Raw genomic sequence first — 18,930 nt, forward strand, 5'->3', positions numbered from 1 at the left:
TCCCGCTCACCTGTCCCCTCCCTTTTCCTGTTCCTCCTGGCCACAGAAGGGAAGCTCCCATCACCTCCACACTTTCCTAAGGTGGGGAGAGGGGTGGTCTGTGAGTATTAGAGACCCCCTCTGGCTGTTGGAAATAGTCCCAATGTGTGCTGAATACAATCTCCGATGTTGTTATTCAGCGGGAAGAAAGAAGTGAAAGAAAAGCAAAGGGAAGAGATATTGTTTGGGTACAATATGTGTTTGCAATTTTCCACATCGGTTCTTTTTATGAACGCTCCAAATACAAGACAACAGCAGCGGCTGATTCAATATGCGCTATGCAGGAAAACAATAAGGAAAAAAATAAGGGTTTTTAATAAGCACTTGGAAAGGCTGTAATTAAATCTTGGGCTCTGTTTGGAAAACAAGAATCTCATTTAGTGCTTTTGCCCCGGCGCTCCCTAACATCTGCACCCGTGTTTTCTTCTGGGCAATTATTGTGTCCTCCGCTGCTTGATTAACAAATACAGGTGCGAGTATTTCGCTCAGGAGGGAGTTCCCAGGATAGAAGGAGCGTCTGCGGGGGCGGGGGTGGGAGTGGGAGACGACTTGGCTCTCACCCCAACAGGTGTCGCTGAGACCTGTGGGAGCCAGAGAAGGAAGATGCAGGGCGTGCAAAGACTTGGGAAGAGTCTCAGGGTGGGGGAAAAGGGGAGTGAGGGAAGGCAGAGACCTGCCTGCCTCTCCTGCCTGCTTTTCTTATAGTCTGGTTTCACGAAGGAGTGTTATTATGAGAATACTGGGGACCCCGCTGGCCTAGGATTCAAGGACCATAAAAGAGGTGAGCAGAGGAAGGAGCATTTCAGTAAGAGAGTGGGAGCCCCAAGTCAGTGGGAGTTGTGTATCCACAGACATATTTCTTCTCAGGAAACCAAGTGGGAGGGCTTGTCCACTATTCCTCCTAGAGTTTCAAACAACTACCTGTACTCTAGACCTACTCTGTCTCATAGAAATGCTGTGCCTTCACTCTTCTTGGTATTGTAATACTTTTTTTTTTTTACTGACTAGCCCCTATGGGCAGGTCTTCTCCCTGCACTCATTCACCTAAACCCCTCGACATCGCCACCGAATGGGTGCTGTTATCCTCTTTGCTTTCTGGATGGGGAAGCTGAGGCACAGAGGTGAAAGATCGTGTCCAAATATATATAGCTAGGGAGAGATAGAGCCAGACTTTGAGCCCAGGCACTCTGGTTCCAGAGCCTACACTATTAACCCCGGCCTGCCTCGGCCCCTCTGCTTGTTAATCAGAGACACTTCCACTGTTCTTTCCATACCTTGCTCTGGGTTCCAGGTTCGCAGGGGTTTTAGCAGAGTACCTCACTGGTGGGGGGAGAGGTGGGAGAGTCTGGACTAGGTTTGGGTAAGGGATGTGATACTAGGGGAGGGTGTGGAGGACCAGCCTGAATCAAAGAAATGTTGGGCCTTGCACCGGTAGGAGATGATTCAGTGGGGAGGAGGGTCTGCAATTTTGAGCAAGGTTACTAAGAGTCAAAGTCTTTTCTAGAAGGCTTTTCCAAATCTTAAGACATTATCCAAATGTTAGATATTATGAGGACATGTAAAATTGGTTGGGTACTTTGCCCAGAAATTCAGTTCAGATTGGCAGTACCCAGGGGGCTGAGAGAGTCAATTTACTTTGATATTTTGTGCTTATTTACTGTCTTGGTAGCAGAGCCTGAGTCCTGTGGAAAAGTTTGGCCTTGCTTTTCCATCACCAAGTGACCTTCAGGAAAGGATTCTCCCTCCCTGAGTCTCAAGGACAAATAGATTTCCTTGATAGAGACTGTGTCCAATTCCATGGTGCTACCTTATGGCTTTGAGATCCCTTACTCTTGTATGGCTGCATCTCAGTTCTAGCCAGAATCAGGCTCTGGCCCCTTCCTTCCCCAGCTCCTCCCAACACCGCTGAGGATGTGACAGCTGGAAGCTGACTTGTTTGGTGTGCGTGCTCATGGCAAATCTTGTGTGCATCACCAGGCTCCTGGAGAAAAGCTAGGATTCTAAAGCAGCCAGCCCCCTGGCTATCTTTTAGCAAAGCTTCTTTCACTTCCCGAAATATAGAGAAGGACAAGCTTTGCATGCTTTGCTCACCTCTGCCTCTTCTGCTGCTGCTGAAGCGGCTGTTAAAGCTGCTCTTACTGTTGCTGCCATGGCGGTTGGAGCTGCACAAGCAGCTGGTTTAGAAAAAGCAGTAGGGGAGTTGTTGCCTGTACCAACTTAAGAACTAAAGGGAGAGAGAAGGGAGGAAGTGTGTGTGTGTAAGCGAGAGAGAGCAAGAGAGGATAAAGGAAGTGAATATTGCTAAGGAGGGAAGTACATTTATATTCTTTCAACTGACTTACTAAGCATATCTCCTGCCATCAGAGCTAATGCAAGTGGTGGACAATCTAAATAAAGATGAGAACATGTCATTCTTTTAATGCCGAGATATTCTGCTTGATGTAGTCAAGAGGAAATGAAACAGTTAACCATCACCCTTTATTTCTAATTCCAAACTTTAGACAGCAATTGAGTATGTCATTAATAACATGACCTTGAATGCATATCATACTTTCTTCTGGGAGCTCTCGTAGTAGAGAAGGCAGGTTTTCATTTATCCTTATTGCCAAGCAGGAATCTTGGATTTGCCCCTTACTTTGCAGATTCAGTTACGAAGAATAGTGAAATCATGGCATGTTAATGGCTAAATCAGGTTTCTCAATTGCAGGCCATTGTTCCTTCATCAAAATTTCTTAACTCAATAGGATTTTGATGCAGGTCTCTTTCCTGTATTTCCCTGAATGCTTCAGGGAATGGTGGGTAAGACATTTGATGCTCAACAGCTGGCTATTCTGCAGGGTGGTTGCTAAACTGTTGACTGTGCTAGCTAATGTGGTCTGTCAGGGTGGTTGAAGCAAAACAAATATGGTAGGCCACAGTCTTTCCCCCAAGGCCCAGCTGGGATATTAGTCTATAGCTATGATTCTACACTTTTTGCCAAGACCAACAGCTAAGTTCTGCTGTTAGGATCTTGCATATTAACGCTTCATTGAGTATTTGTAAAGGACTGGACCATGACCTGGTCTAATGCACCTAAATAGAAATGATCCTGCCTTTGATGGTTCTGAACCAAAGAGCACATGAGTTGGGCATCAGATGCATTTGCAGTGATTCCATTTGGCCTCTAGGCCAAATGGAATAGAGGGTTGGGCTTTCATCTTTGACCACTTTCTTTCCATGCCCCCTCCCCTAGAAAGCATATGAGCCACAGCTTTTCTTTCCATGAATGCCTTTATTTTATTACTCATCTACCCATACACTGGATAAAGGGTGTGTTAATCACAAGGATTTTACACTCATACAGTCATAAAATAAAAGCTATATAGTTCTATAATCATTTTCAAATATTAAGGCTACTGGATCACAGTTCAACAATTTCAGGCATTTCCTTCCTGTTATTCTAATACACTAGAAAAAAGAAATATCTATATAATGATTCAGTACTCATAATACTTGATTAAATCCTAACTTCTTAGTTACAACTCCTCCCTCTCATTTGATCATTCTCTCAATCTTCAGGGGTATCTGGGTAATGATCATTCTAACTTCTTCATGCTGAAAAGGGGTATTGACATTATGGGGTAGAGGAATGAAACTTGATGTTCTTGGAAAGATTGGTACCTCTGGATTTCAGGGCTTATCTGGCCTAAGACCAATCTGGAGGTTTTACACTTCTGAAAAAATAAACTTGCTAAGCAAAGCATTTATAGAGTCTTAGATAGAGATGAAGGTATTCTTTAGGGATTTCAGGAATACTGTTGATTTGGGCTTGACATTCTGTGGCAATTGCAATATCTGGCTGAAGCTTACATAAGATAACCTCCAGAATGACCTCTTAACTCTATTTCAAATCTCTTAGCCACTGAAACTTTATTTTGTTTAATTTCTTTTCCTCTCTTTTGGTCAAGAAACCACTGTTAATTCCATGATGCCAGTGCCGGGCTCATCCCTGAGAGTTATATCCCATGTTGCCAGAGAGACTTACACCCCTGGAAGCCATGTTCCATGTGGGGGGGAAGGTAGTTAAGTTTATTGGCAGAGTTTGACTTAGAGTGAAAGAGGCCATATCTGAGCAATAAAAGAGGTTCTTTGGGGTTGACTCTTAGGCATAATTACAAGTGGGCTCAACTTTTCCATAACTGAAATAAATTTCATAAGGGCAAGTCTAAAGATTGAGGAGGGGCTTGAGCTTTTTATGACACCATGATTAGATCACGGTTAGATCAGAAATGGTTAGATCAGAAATGACTCCATTATCTAGTACTGGTACCTTTTGGGGAGTAAAATTTGAAAGCAAGATTAAAGGATTTCAGAATAGTGCAAGGGAACACAATCTGCAGCCATGATTCTCTGGGGGAGGCTGGACTTCCACATAATCTTTTGGCTTTCCACTTATTTATTTACAAAAATCAATTTTAGATGAATTAATAATTCAATGATTTGCAAAATAAGTGTTTGCAAAGTCCCCTTTGGGGAATGATGAGAAAGGGGGAAAATTCAACTTCCCCAAGTTGAATTCGTGATATTCCCACAAGCAGTGGGAACAACCAAAGCAATAGGCTGAGCCCCCAATCTTGGGATTTGTTCATATGAAACTTAACCCCACAAAGGATAGGTCAAACCTACTTAAAATTAGGCCTAAGAGTCACCCCCAAGAGAACCTCTTCTGTTGCTTAGATGTGGTTTCTCTCTCCAGCCAACACAACAAGCAAACTCACTGCCCTCCCCCGTCTATGTGGGACATGACTCTCAGGGGTGTGGACCTTCCTGGCAATGTGGGACAAAAACCCTAGAATGAGCTGAGACTCAGCATCAAGGGATTGAGAAAACCTTCTCAACCAAAAGGGAAGAGTGAAAGGAGACAAAATAAAGTGTCAATGGCTGAGAGATTCCAAACAGAGTCGAGAGGTTATCCTGGAGGTTATTCTTATGCATTAAATGGATGTAATGGAGAGGCTGGAGGGAACTGCTTGAAAATGTAGAGCTGTGTTCCAATAGCCATGTTTCTTGAAGATGATTGTATAATGATATAGCTTTCACAATGTGACTGTGTGATTGTGAAAACCTTGTATCTGATGCTCCTTTTATCTACCTTATCAACAGATGAGTAAGACATATGGAATAAAAATAGATAATAGGGGGAACAAATGTCAAAATAAATTTAGATTGAAATGCTAGTGATCAGTGGAAGGAAGGGGTAAGGGGTATGGTATGTATGATTTTTTTCCTGTTTTTATTTTTATTTTTATTTCTTTTTCTGAATTAATGCAAATGTTTTAAGAAATGATCATGATGATGAATATGCAACTATGTGATGATATTGTGAATTACTGATTATATATGTAAAATGGAATGATCATAAGTTAAGAATGTTTGCCTTTGTTATATATTTTTTAAAAATTAATAAATTAATAAAAAAAGTAAAAAAAAAAAGCAAAAAAAAACCCCAAATCAATTCCAGATGAATTAATAATTCAGTGACTTAAATATAAAAAATGTTTAGAAAAATACTTCTGGAAAATGTATATGTATGTAATATGTATGTGTGTGTAGGTGTGTGTGTATTTTCTTTTTTTTTTACCTAGGAGTTAGGGAGATTTTTTTAAATTAAAATTTTTAGACAAATTGTATGTTTACAGAAAAATCATGTAGAAAGTAAAGAGTTCCCATATTACTTTCCTTCTTCACAGTTTTCTCAATTAGCAACATTTTGCATTAGTGTGGTACATTTGTTAAATTGATGAAACAATATTATAATTATATTGTCCACTAAAGTCCATAGTTTACATTAGGATTCTCACTCTTTGGGTTGAACAGTTCTAGGGTTCTTTTAAAAAATTATTGTGGTAACATATATACAATAATTTTTTTCCATTTTAACCATTTTAAAGTATAAAATTCAGTGGTGTTAATTACTTTCACAATGTTGTGTTACCATCACCACCATCCACTACCAAAACTTTTCTTTCACCCTAAATAGAATATCTGTTCCAATTAAGCTTTGACTTCCATTTCCCATTCCTATCCCCACCTCTGGTAACTTAATTTCTGACTCTAAGAATCTGCATATTCTAATTATTCATATAAGTGAGATCATACAACATTTGTCCTTTTTTGTCTGGCTTATTTCACTCTACATGATGTTTTCAAGCTCATCCATGTTGTGGCATGTATCAGAAATTTATTCCTTTTTTTTTTTACGACTGAGTAGTGTTCCATTGTGTGTGTGTGTGTGTGTGTGTGTGTGTGTGTGTGTGTGTGTGTGTGTGTGTATACACCACATTTTGTTTATCCATTCATACGTTGCTGAACCCTTGGGCTGCTTCTGCCTTTTGGCAATTGTGAATAATGCCATTGGGAACATCAGTGTGCAAATATCTGTTCAAGTCCTTGCTTTCAATTCTTTTGAGAATATACCTAAAAGTGAGATTACTGAGTTACAGGGTAATTCAGTAATTAACTTTCTGAGGAACCACCATACTGTTTCACACAGTGGCTGTAACATTTTACCTTCCCACTAACAATATGCAAGTATTCCTATTTCTCCACATTATTGTCAACACTTTTTATTTTTGTTTTTTAGATAATAACCATTTTAATGGGTATGTAGTGGTCTCTCACTGCAGTTTGTATTTGCATTTCCCTAATGGTTAATGATGTTGAACATCTTTTCATATGTTTACTGGCCATTTATCTTCTTTGAAGTAATATCTATTCAAGTCCTTTGCTCATTTTAAAATTAGGTTATTTGTCTCTTTGTTGTTGAGTTATAGGTTCTGGATACTAAGCCTTTATTAGATATATGGTTTCCAAATATTTTCTCCTATTCTGTAGGTTGTCTTTTTACTTTCTTGATAATGACTTTTGATGCAGGGAATTTTAAAATGTTGATGAAGTTCACTTTGCCTATTTTTTTCTTTTATGGCTTGTGCTTGATATAAGTGCCTAAAATGCCTAGCCATTGCTGATACTAGGTCCTGAAGACATCCCACTGTTTTCTTCTAGGAATTTCATAGTTTTTGTTCTTATATTTGGAACTTTGATCCATTTTTAGTTAATTTTTGTGTATGGTATGAGGAAGGGGTCCACTTTCATTCTTTTGCATGTAGATATCCAGTTTTCCCAGGACACTCTTCCTCCCATTGAGTGGACTTTCAGCATTCTTATAAAAAATCATTTGACTGTAGATGTGTAGGTTTATTTGTGTGTTCTCAATTCTATTGCATTTCTCTCTCTATATATATGTTCTTGTACCAGTACCACATTGTTTTGATTACTATATGTTCTAGGTTGCTAGCTGCCGGAATGCAACACACCAGAGACAGATTGGCTTTTAATAAAAGGGGATTTGTTTTGTTAGTTCTTCAGAGGAAAGGGAGCTAACTTTCCACTGAGGTTCTTTCTTACATGGTAAGGCTCAGGGTAATCTCTGTTGGCCTTCTCTCCAGGCCTCTAGGTTCCAGCAACTTTCCCTGGGGTGATTCCTTTCTGCATTTCCAAAGGCTTTGGCTAAGCTATGAGTGCTGAGATGAGGTATGTCAAGCTGCTTGGGCTGTGCTACATTGCGCTCTCTCATTTAAGCAGCAGCCAATTAAGTCAAATGTCATTCATTGCAGCAGGCACACCTCCTAGCTGACTGCAGATGTAAATCAGCAACAGATGATGTTCATGTACCATTGGTTCATATCCACAGCAACAGAACTAGGTGACTTCACCTGGCCAAGTTGACAATTGAATCTACCACACTATAGTTTTGTAATAAGTTTCAAATTTGGGAAGTGTGAGTCCTTCAAGTCTGTTCTTTTTTTTCCAAGATGTTTTTGGCTATTTGGAGACCTTTATCCTTCCATATTCATTTGATGATTGGCTTTTCCATTTCTGGAAAGAAGGCTGTTGGAACTTTGATTGGTATTCTATTGTATCTATAAATGACTTTCAGTAGAATTGACATCTCAATAATATTTAGCCTTCCAAGCCATGAAGACAGAATGTTCTTCCCTTTATTTAGGACTTCTTCAATTTTTTAAACCATGTTTTGTAGTTTTCCATGTACAGGTCCTTTACATCCTTGGTTAAATTTATTCCTAGATATTTATTCTTTTAGTCGTCATTGCAAATGGATTTTTTCCCTTTATTTCTTTTTCAGTTTGTTCATTACTAGTGTTATAGAAACACCGCTGGCTTTTGGATATTGAACTTATATCTCACTACTTTGCCAAATTTGCTTATTAGCTATAGTAGCTTTATAGCAGATTTTTTTGGGATTTTCTATCTATAGGATCATGCCATCAGCGAATAGAGAAAGTTTCACGTCCCATGTATTGTTTTTAGGCCTTCCTGGAGAAATGGAAACAGCTCTCCCAGCCATTTAGGTGCTTAACCTTGGATGCCAAGCATCTTTATGCTACTGAATAATGCAACCAAGCACATACCTTTTCTGGATGACCTGGGAAGATTTCACATTTAGTAGGTGAGAAGAGGAAAACAGAGAAACAAACAGTAGGACTGCATTAGTTAGGGCCAGAGCTGGATGACCTCTAAAGTTCCTTCCACACATGAGTTTCTATGCTTCTGTGATTTTATAAATAGTTCATTAGAAAAAAAAAGGAAGGGATAAATAGGAAGTGATGTATGTGGTAAGGTGTGGGAGAGGGTCAATACCAATTTCCCAGGGTGACCTGGCTCCTCCCTTCCACCCTTCCTTTATCCCCACAGAGCACTAAGGATAAGCTCCAGGTATAATACAAGGGCCAAGGTCTGATAGCTCGCCATTTTAAGAGTCTAGAGGTGACTCTACTGGGCCAAGACAGGATAAACTCTCTCCTCTTTTGCCCCAATCCATGAAACTTCTCAGCTAATACTCCAAGGGACTGCCTTCCCTTGGGTCATCTCCTGACCAGTGTATGGGAGGAAGGACACACAAATTACCCCAGAACTGCATACACTGTGAAGCTCAACCACTAGCACAGAGTCTAGAACATGGAAGGCCTCACAGATATTTGCTGGTGTCATTTGAATTGCTCTGCTTCAGTGATCTATTTATGGCAATGCTTCTCAAAAGTCAGTGTGCCTGAGAAACATGTGGGCTGGGTGTTAAAAATGCATATTCCTGGGCTTATCCCCAGAGATTCTGATTTAAAAGCAGGTCTGGAGTAGGTCCTAGAGATTCTGCACCTTTTTGTTTTTTTTTTGCATGGTCAGGCACCGGAACCGAACCAAGTCTCCGGCATGGCCGGTGAGAACTCTGCCTGCTGAGCAACCGTGGCCCACCCAGATTCTACACCTTTATCAAGCTCTCTGTTTGTGCTTTACAAATCACAGCACATCATTCTTTTGTGTGATGTGGAGCCCGTGATTTTTGGTCATGGAGGTTCTCCTTTGTCCTCTTCAATAATGGAAGTACTCCTTCCTGACCAGTGTAGGCACTGTGACCTTGTTTTTGACTGTCTTTCTGCTCCTCAGAGGATTCACTTTTCCTGGATTCGGCCTGGTTTTCAAGTCCCTTCTATAGCAGGACCAGGGCTTCCTATTGCACATTTATTCCTTAACCGGTCCCATCTTCAGTTTTCTTATCTTACCTCTGAGGCTTAGTGTTTAGAAAAAGTAACTTACCAACTTTTCTTTACTAGCCCAAATTTGGGATGCTCTGTGCTCCAGTGAATCCTTTCTTCACAAGCACAGCACAGGAGATTTTCATGTGGCTTCACCCTGGGATCAGGCTTTTCTGCTCATTAGGAGGTCAGGTCCATCTCCTCCCTTATCCCTGGTTTCAAGACAAGGTCTTACATAGACAGGCTAAAGTGAAGACTCTGGCCATTTTGAAACAAATCCCTCTTAGGAGATGACACATGATCTCCATCCAGGTCTCTTCACACTGATAATCTGCTGGCCGAGGAAGCAGCCTGAGAGGACATCCTTGCTCCAGAGGACAGAAGGGGGATGACGAGGTTCATGAGCAGGGTGGATTGTGGTGACATTGTTTGCTGTGGGCAAAGAGGCTGAGCTGAGCCTATGATGTTGGAAGATTAGTGGCACATTCTTCTCAGTGCTGAGCTCTACTGGCTTCAGCCAAGTCTCTGTATCAAAAATCTGATGCCAACCTGACCCATGGAATTCAGGGTTCTTAAATGTACCCTTCCTGGTATGTTCCTTGAACCAGGGAAGTCTTAGAGCTTTGCCAGCCTTCAGAAGTCTTTCCGGAGCCCTGGACTGCCTTGGGGTGGGAGTTGGAGGAGATTAGTAAATTACTCAAGGATAGTCCTCAAGGTATGGGAATGCTCAGGCTGTGTCTGGAATATCATGTCGGCTTGTGGGTAGTTCTAGTGAGATAGATTGAAGGGTTGGCTCTCAATTCATTATTCTTTGCTCTTCTCTGACTTATACTTTTTAAGTGGGTGACATTATTTTTCTGTCCCAGTGTGCTGATTTGAAAGGAAGTATGCACCCTAGAAAAGCCATGTTTTAATCAAAATCCCATTTCATAAAGGTAGAATAATTCCTATTCAATGTTGTATGTTTGAAACTGTAATCATATCATCTCCCTAGTGATGTGATTTAGTCCACCAGCCAGTGACCTTTGGAGATGAAGAAGGAAAATGCCTCCCTGGGAGCTTCATGAAACAGGAAGCCAGGAGAGAAAGCTAGCAGATGATGCCATGTTTGCCACGTGCCCTTTCAGCTGAGAGAGAAACCCTGACTGTGTTTGCCATGTGCCTTCTCACTTAGAAACCCTGAACTTCATCGACCTCCTTGAACCAATGTGTCTTTCCCTGGATGCCTTAGATTGGACATCTCTATAGACTTGCTTTAACTGGGACATTTTCTTGGCCTTAGAACTGTAAACTAGCAATTTATTAAATCCCTCTTTTAAAAAGCCATTCCGTTTCTGGTATATTGCATTCCAGCAGCTAGCAAACTAGAATGCCCAGTTTGCTGCTGTATAAAATTGAGAAACTATCCCTAAATAATAATATTGATAGTGACAATAATAGTGCATGCAGCAAGTATTTTTGAGGCCCTGTTAGATACCAGACATTGTTTAATGACAATAGGGAAACAAGTTAATACAACAAAATTCATGCTCCCTGGAGCTTATATTATAAAGGGGAAACAGAAAATAAAAGCAAAAATATTTAGTCTGTCAGAATATGATAAATCTTAGGAAGAAAAATAAAGCAGAAACAGAGTCTAGGGAATGGCAGAAGGGGAGATGCTATTTTGTAGGGTGTGGCTGGGGAAGGCCTTACTGATAAGGTGATATTTGCACAGAGAACTGAAGGAAGTGAAGGATAAGCCATGGGCATCTTTAAGGTGAAGGTTCTAGGCAGTGGAAACAGAAAATGAGAAGGCTCCAAAGTGTGAGTGCGTTCAAGCCACAGCAGGAGGCCAGTGTGGTTGGATAATAGTGGGAATGAAAGTGACAACAGCACCATTTATTGTGGACTTTCTATGTTCCTGACACTGTGCTAAGTGATTTGTTGACATCCTATTTTTTGTCTTCACTAATCCAATGAGGTAGATACTGTTGTCATCTCCATTTCACAGATGAGGGATCTGAAGTTTAGAAAGATTATGTAACTTGTCCAAGGTTTTACAGTAACTATGTGGTGGAGTTTAGCCCAGAGATTTGTCTCTAGGGCCTGCTTTCTGAATTACCAAATGGCATGGGGCAGGAAATGGTTTTACATGATCTGCTAAATGCAATGAGCATTAGAGAGGGGAGGGAGCTACACGGTTGGAGTAAGGGAGTGATTTCCTTTTCCTTTCTGTTTAATGGGTGAGGATGTTAGTACCATGCCGTCAATTTTCATGGACACCCAGACAAAGTGGCCCTGAGTGGACTTGGGAAAAGAAGCATTAGAAACAAGAGAAAGAACCAAGAATGATTATGTTTTCCAGGCTGCCCCTTCTGGGTTTCTCTCCCTTCTGCTGCCTCAGGCACTGACAGTGCTGCTGAATATGGATGTTCTGAATAGAGGGTGAAGTCATCCATGGCTGTGATTTTAGCCAGTGCAGCAGTGAGCATGGGGGTGGGTGGGTAATTGTGTGCCTGACGCAGGATATTAACGTGGACAGGGGGTGAGAGCTGAGAGAAAGAAGGCATGGCGGATGGGGCGAGGGTTGTATAGACCATTTCTGACTCTAAGATTGATTCACAGTGAACTAAACAGAATGGCCTTAGTGGCCCAGTCCTGGGTGATACTTGCTAGATATCTGTACAAGATGGCAGCTGGAAGTGCTCACCAGCCTTCTACTGCCCAGGATTGAACACTGTTCCCATCAGCCAGACTCCTTTTCTGTGACCTTAGGCTATGCACATTTCCACCTTTGTGCTTTGATTGTTTTGTTTCTCTGTCCAGGAAAGTTTAAAACCTGGCTTAAATCACCTTCCACTTCCAAAATATAAACCATTTCTCTTTTAAAGTATAATTACATGTGGAGCTTATTTCACATAATCTGACAGTTATTTATTCTTATTGTGTTATCTAATCAAGCATTTATTGAGATTATAAAGATATTCTTCATTTCTTTTCTACTTTCCACTGTACTGTTCTGGGTACATGGTGGATTTAGAAAATGTCAGATCCTTTTGGGTCTTGGCTGTTTTCAAAAGCTTCCTGTGCTCTTTCCTGGATCTCCTTTGCACAAGAGTCATGCCAACCCCGAAGCTTTTAACAGACCTAAAAAACTCATCTGGTAAACTAGTTGCCTTTTTAAGAGGTCCAATAGCCATGAATGTGCTGAATGTGTACCCAACACATTCATGGCTATTGGACCTCTTAAAACAGAAACAGAGAAATGTGGCTGAATGATGAGTCAGGGTAGATAAAAATCAAAGGGACAGTCTTTGTGTTGCTTAGCATATTGTATTTTTCAGGTTAATACTTTAAACTATAGACTGCTTTGGTTTGTTTCAAACTGCTGGCCCAGATAGTAGCCTGCCAGGCTATCTGTCTTCTATGGATGCATAGATTGAGCACTCGAGTTATTGGCATTTGGCCATATCTTTTTTTTGGTGAAGATATTACCTCATTGTTCTAGTTCTTTGGCCTGGATATTTGAGTAGAGCCAGTAGCACCATCCTGCCTTGGAGGAATCCAAATTTCTACTCTCCTGAGGTCAAAAGGAAAGGAACAGAATGGAAGAGGGCTGCTGATCAAGCTGGGCAACCTCCCCAACTCACCCCATCTGTCTCACATGGTGATCCAGGTAAATGCTGCCAATATTTTTCTCCACATTCTTTCTCAGGGACTTGGCATCTGTTCCTCTACCTTGAATAACAAAAATGAACCAAAGAACAGAACTTTTTTCAGCTATGGGACAAACTTGCAGATGTTTGATGACTGTGGGGGTATTATAGAAAAAAGCACTAAGCTTTTCAACATGGCTGGGTCAAATATTAATCATCTGTCAGCCAGGAATCTCAGTGAGCGGGAAGGAGGGAATGAGCTGGGGCTTGAGAGGCTGAGAGGTGGCACTCCAGAAACTTGGTAGGATGGGAGGGTAAGAAGGGGGAGGAAATGATGATAAGATGTGAATGGGGAAAAAGTAGATGAACTGGAAAGGAAAGTGAAATAAATGAAAGACGGTGTATGGAAAAACTAGTGGAGGTGGGGAGAGAGAATGCAAGAATGGATGTGAAAATGCTTTGAATTGAATAAGGCTCTGAACAAGTGTAATATCACCACAGGTTGGCTTACAGAGGTATAGGGAGAGGAGACAGTGTAAAGTGTGGAAGGAAGAAGAAAATCAGGAATGGGCAAGAAGGACTTGGTGATCGACTGAAAACAGACAGGCAGAGAAAAACACACATAGACAAAAAAGGAAATGAATATTCCAGGGCCATAAGAAACAAGGGACTGCAGATATTGTGACATCAACAGACGGCAGAGACCGCAAGACAAAAGGCAACTGAAGCCATTTTCTCGTCTGTTAAGTCACCCACGGCAGCACAATGTGCTGGGAAATGATGTCTGCCCGTGATCATTGTTTACTTAGAAAGCCGGCTGACGTGAAATGAAATTAACACAATAGGTTGGAAAATTGCTAATAAAACAAAAATCCCTGCCGTTAGATTTTCATAGCCTAATTATTCAGCACGTTACTCACTAATGGCACGAGACATTACCATGCTAATGTGCAGCCTGCATATGTCAGAGGAGGAAGGATTGGAGGGACTTCTACTTTCTGCAAATGGAGAAATTCTCTATTCCCAGATGGAGGCCTGTTGGGATGAGTGAGGCACTGGCAGCAAGGGAAGGGAGGCAGTGTAGAGTTTCCTAGGCCTGGGCAGGAATGAGCACCCTGGGGCTTGTTCCTCTGGTCTAACCAAAATGCCAAGGGTCCTTGCAATCCAAACTGCTCCCTGTGTTCACCATGTGTCCCTTGCATTTGAAGAGCACATTACTGGCAATGATTAAGATTGGAGCACAAATGGCAAGAAGAAAAAACTGTTCCTAACTGCACTCCATGACTGCAGAAACCTAACTTGATTCCCTATTTTAACTGACAGCCTCTGATCACTACCCAATTCAAATTGTGTGGCATTAATTCACACTTTTTGCTGCTTTTATTTGTAAATCTGTTTGGTAATGTTAAGGGGTAAAAAGATCCTAGAGTTGTCCTTGACAAAGTAAAAAGATCCTAGAGTCAGGGACTATGTCTTCTACTTTCTTAAACTTCTTATTCTGCTTATCCATGGAATCATATATCCAGACATGGATTCAACACTGGAAGAATTATTCCTGGGCCACAGATAAAATGCAAAGAAAAATACAGACTGATATTTCTCTCAAGGTGCTCATGGGTTCTTGGTGGGGGGTGGAATGGGCAGGTATATTCAAAGGGAGATGTTCAAACAAGGAGAGGCTGGAAGAGTGACTGTCCACAGAAAAGTCCCACTTCCAAGGAGGATGGTGGCAGAGTTGCAGCTCCAGAGGAGCTGTTCTATCTCCCTCAGCTGTAGACAGTCCTGGAGCCATAACTCATTTTCAGTTTGGGCAATCTTAGGATGGAAGGGCAGTTTGAACGTGTGTTGTGTGTGTGTGTGTGTGTGTGTGTGTGTGTGTGTGTGTTTGCTTGATTCCATCCCTCCGCTGTGGTAGGTAGACTTTGATAGCTGTAGTATTGGTCTCTTTCCCGTCTTCTCCCCTCTGTAAACAGAAACCCCTTTTTAAAAAGAAGCCTATTCCATGTCAATCAAGTAGGGTGAGGTAGAATTCAGTGATCATGGCCATTGGTTCAAGAATGGCCTTGTGACACAGGCTGGATTAATCAGTATCTTTCCGGTGTTTTTGCTGAAATCAATAGTAGAGCAATTCTTACTCTTTTTCTCTTTTTTTTTCCTTTTTGTTCCTGAAAGAGGTATCTGGGATATATTTAACTCACTAAGCTTAGAGGTGTAGGTGGTCAATGTTGTAGCATGTGGGGAGGAATTACCTGAGAATGAAACGAGCACAAGAAAAACAAAGCCAAGTGATGGAGAGGGGGAAGAGGAAAGGGTGGGGAGAGGGAGGGGGACAGATGACCGCATTGTTAAGTGGTCCTTAAATCCAGGCATTTCTGTCAGCCCTGCTGACATCCTATTTGTACAATCCAGCTCATTCTCCTTTTGTTTAGGCTGGTTTGAGTTACATTTTTGTCACTCCAAAATCAAGTAGCATTTAGTAATACTTTATCTGCCACTTATCCCAGCTTTAGAATGCTTAAGACATTCTTGGCCAACATGAACAGGACAAAGACTTTATAATTCTTTACAGCTAATGTGTCCTTTTGTAACCTGCCGTCTGCTTTTGTGGTGGTAGGTGAGGAGGCAGGTCAAGGAGCTTGCTGAGCAATACTCAATGGATTGAAAGCTGGTACCAAGGTCCTTGATCTTCTAAGCTACAAAGACTTTTTGAAACGAATACTCTTTTCAGCTTTCCTTCTGTCTCTCTTTGGATGTTTTTCCTCTTGTAAATTGGCACCTAGGGTGTGAAGCCAAGGAAGAACTTCATAAAAGAGTGAGGTTTTTCATGAGGGATTTCATAGTGAAGATGCAATTAAGCAGGTGGAGCTCACTTGAGATGTAGCAATACCGCTAGTAGTGATAAGTGGGCCCACAGAGCCTCTGTCTCTGGGTAGCCAGCATCTTTCCCTACACACTGGCCCTGGTGTTTGTTCTGTAGAAGAGTCTTGAGTTGTGTCCTGGTGGTGAGAGTGGGCTGGGGGAAGGAATTAGGAAGTCATTGGGACTATTGATTGGTATTCTTAGCTTTTTTTTTTCCTGGGCAAATGGTAGGATTGATTTTCCTGCCCCATTGAAGGTAGGTGTTGCTGAAGGACTTGCTCACATGAACTATGAGCAGGAGTGACACGCCCCTTCTGGGTGGAAACTTGAAGGTACATTGTGTGGTGACTGGCAATGTTCCAGATGGGAGGCTCCATCTACCAGAGTATCCCTGAGTGAGGAAAATGCAAATAGAGGCGAGGGATTTTGTCAATATACTTGTTATCATCTTTAGCTTTAGGTAACAGAAACCAAATGAGGTTAATTTGAATAGAAAAGGAATTTAATAAAAGGAATATTGGGTAGCTCAAAGAGTTTTCAGGAGGCTGAAGTAGCAGAATGTAGGCTACACACATGGCACTGTGTCCAAATCATGGTACAGTGTCCAAATTATGGCACAAAACTAAGGAAGCAAAGATATCAGTGTTCCTGCCACTGGGCACTGATACTGAGATTGCCCAATAGACACTGCCAACACTGTGCACTGCCAGGGGACCACTGTCACTGCGGCCTTGGGAAACTGGCAGTAGCTGCTGCCACCTATCAGCAGAATGAATTTTCTCAGCTCCTTCCTCATCATACTACTTGCTTCCAATTATAAAGTCTGGGAGGGAGGTTCATGCAGGGTAGCCCAACAGAATGACAACATCTGCTGTACTAAGAGACCAAGTAGTATAACTGGAAGAGCACTGAACTGTAAGACAACCAGGATTAGAGTCCTTACTCTCAGTGTGTGAGCCTGAGGAAACTCCTTTGTGTTTGTGAGCTTGTAGGACAGTGTGAGGATGGAAGGAGATAAATGCTTTGAGAACTATAAAGCTCTCTGTAAATATATGTTATGTGTCTGTATGCCTAGGTGTTGTAAGCATAGTGTGCAGCAACTAACCCAACAGTAGGCACAGACTAGGCACTCCATATTTATAGCAGATAAAGGATCTAACCCTATCCTTGCTTAAAGACTTTGACTTCCCAATACCTTGCTAGAATACAAGCTAGGGATTTTTGTCTGCTTGTTCAGTGACCTAGACCCAAGACCTAGAATAGTATTAGGAGGTGGTTCCCAATAAATATGTGTTGAATGTGTCAATAAGTAAATGAATGAATGAATAACTCTATCTGGCTACCTGAGTCCAATTTCCTCCTGGCCTAGACCCTTATTATCTTCTTCATCCAAGGAGTTTCTTCTTTACTTAGTTCTTCCTTTCTTCAGCTTCAGTGAAGAGGCTTAAATAAGCATCCAATCTTCCAAGCAACCATTTCCTTCTTTGTTTCTACAGAGATTACACTCAGAACCTGCTGGTGCTTTGGAAGCAAACTGGTCCCTGGTCTCCATAATACTCCCTTTAGCCCACTACTCAAATATTTCTTTGCTTTTTCTCTTTCCAGTCTTGGTTTTTATTATACCATTTCTTAATTAGGTGCTAGCAGAACTAGAACTACTTCACTCTCCACCTCTCAATGATTATAATCAGCCCATAAAAGAACTGCCATTTGACTTATTCCAATGTTAATATGCAACTTCATGTCTCAACCAAAGAGAACATAGGATACAGACTGCTGAACCTAGAAAAGATTTCAGAAGACATTTAAGGTTACTTGCTCTGACGGGCCTTTGTATTTGCTATTTCCTCTGTCTATACAGCATCTCTCCTTGATCTTCCTATGACTGGCTCCTTCTTGTCATTGAAGACCTCAGTATAAAAGTCACCCCCCAGAGGGGTTTTCCTTCAGTACTCAATCTAAAATAGTCACCCAGTAACTCTCCATGATAAAACTATGTTTTAATTATTGGCTTATTATTAACCACTATTTCATATCCATGTTTATTAATTTATTTATCATTTATCTGACTATCCCAGGTAGGATTTAAGCTCCATGCAAACAGGGACCTGTCTGGTTCAATGCTTAGGACAGCATTTGGCACATAGAAGGAGCTCAATAACATTTGTTGAATAAGTGAATGAATCCAATTCAAGTCCCACTGGAAGCCTAGAGAAGTAAAGTGACTTAAAAAGGTCATGCAGCTCATTAGTGGCAGGAAAGGGGCTAGACCCCATGGCTCTTGACCCTTGTCCAGTATTTTTATTGCCGTACAGGTTTCATAGTGATAAAGGTTAAAAGACAGAACATTTCTTGAGTCTCCACTGTGTGTTAGTCACTGTGCTAGTTGCTCTATGCATGCTGTCCAATAAATCCTTAAGAAAACTCTGCAAAGGTGATGGAGTTTGCATTTTTATAAATGAGGAAATAGAGACTGATATGTTAAGTAACTTGCCAAATATACTGCTGTAGAGACCTGGGATCTGAACCCAGGTTGGACTAACTCTCTAGCTTTTTGTATTGCCTCAGCTATGTGAGTCCCTTCAGACAATATTTGTGCTTTATTAGTATTTCAGTACAGTAAAACTAAGCAGTGAATAATAGGGAAATTTTAGACACTATGGCAGGCTGACAGGGAGGCTGCATGGTAGGGAGGCCACGCAGCTTTCCCTTTGCCCTTCAAAGCATACCATAGAGGTGACATCTGTCTCTTTTTCTCAGAAGTGAGGTTCACCTGCTCTGAAGTTCTGGAATGCAATACTTAC

At 41.4% G+C, this 18,930-nt stretch overlaps 1 long non-coding RNA gene across 1 annotated transcript in view; it reads left to right on the top strand.

Annotated features, from left to right (window-relative positions):
• The window catches only part of LOC143687339 (uncharacterized), a 362,948-nt gene that overhangs the window by 183,363 nt on the left and 160,655 nt on the right, over positions 1-18,930 (top strand). The gene's annotated exons all lie outside the window — the stretch shown is intronic.

The sequence above is a fragment of the Tamandua tetradactyla genome, chromosome 1 (genome assembly GCF_023851605.1).
Source record: "Tamandua tetradactyla isolate mTamTet1 chromosome 1, mTamTet1.pri, whole genome shotgun sequence".
Classification (NCBI taxonomy): domain Eukaryota; kingdom Metazoa; phylum Chordata; class Mammalia; order Pilosa; family Myrmecophagidae; genus Tamandua; species Tamandua tetradactyla.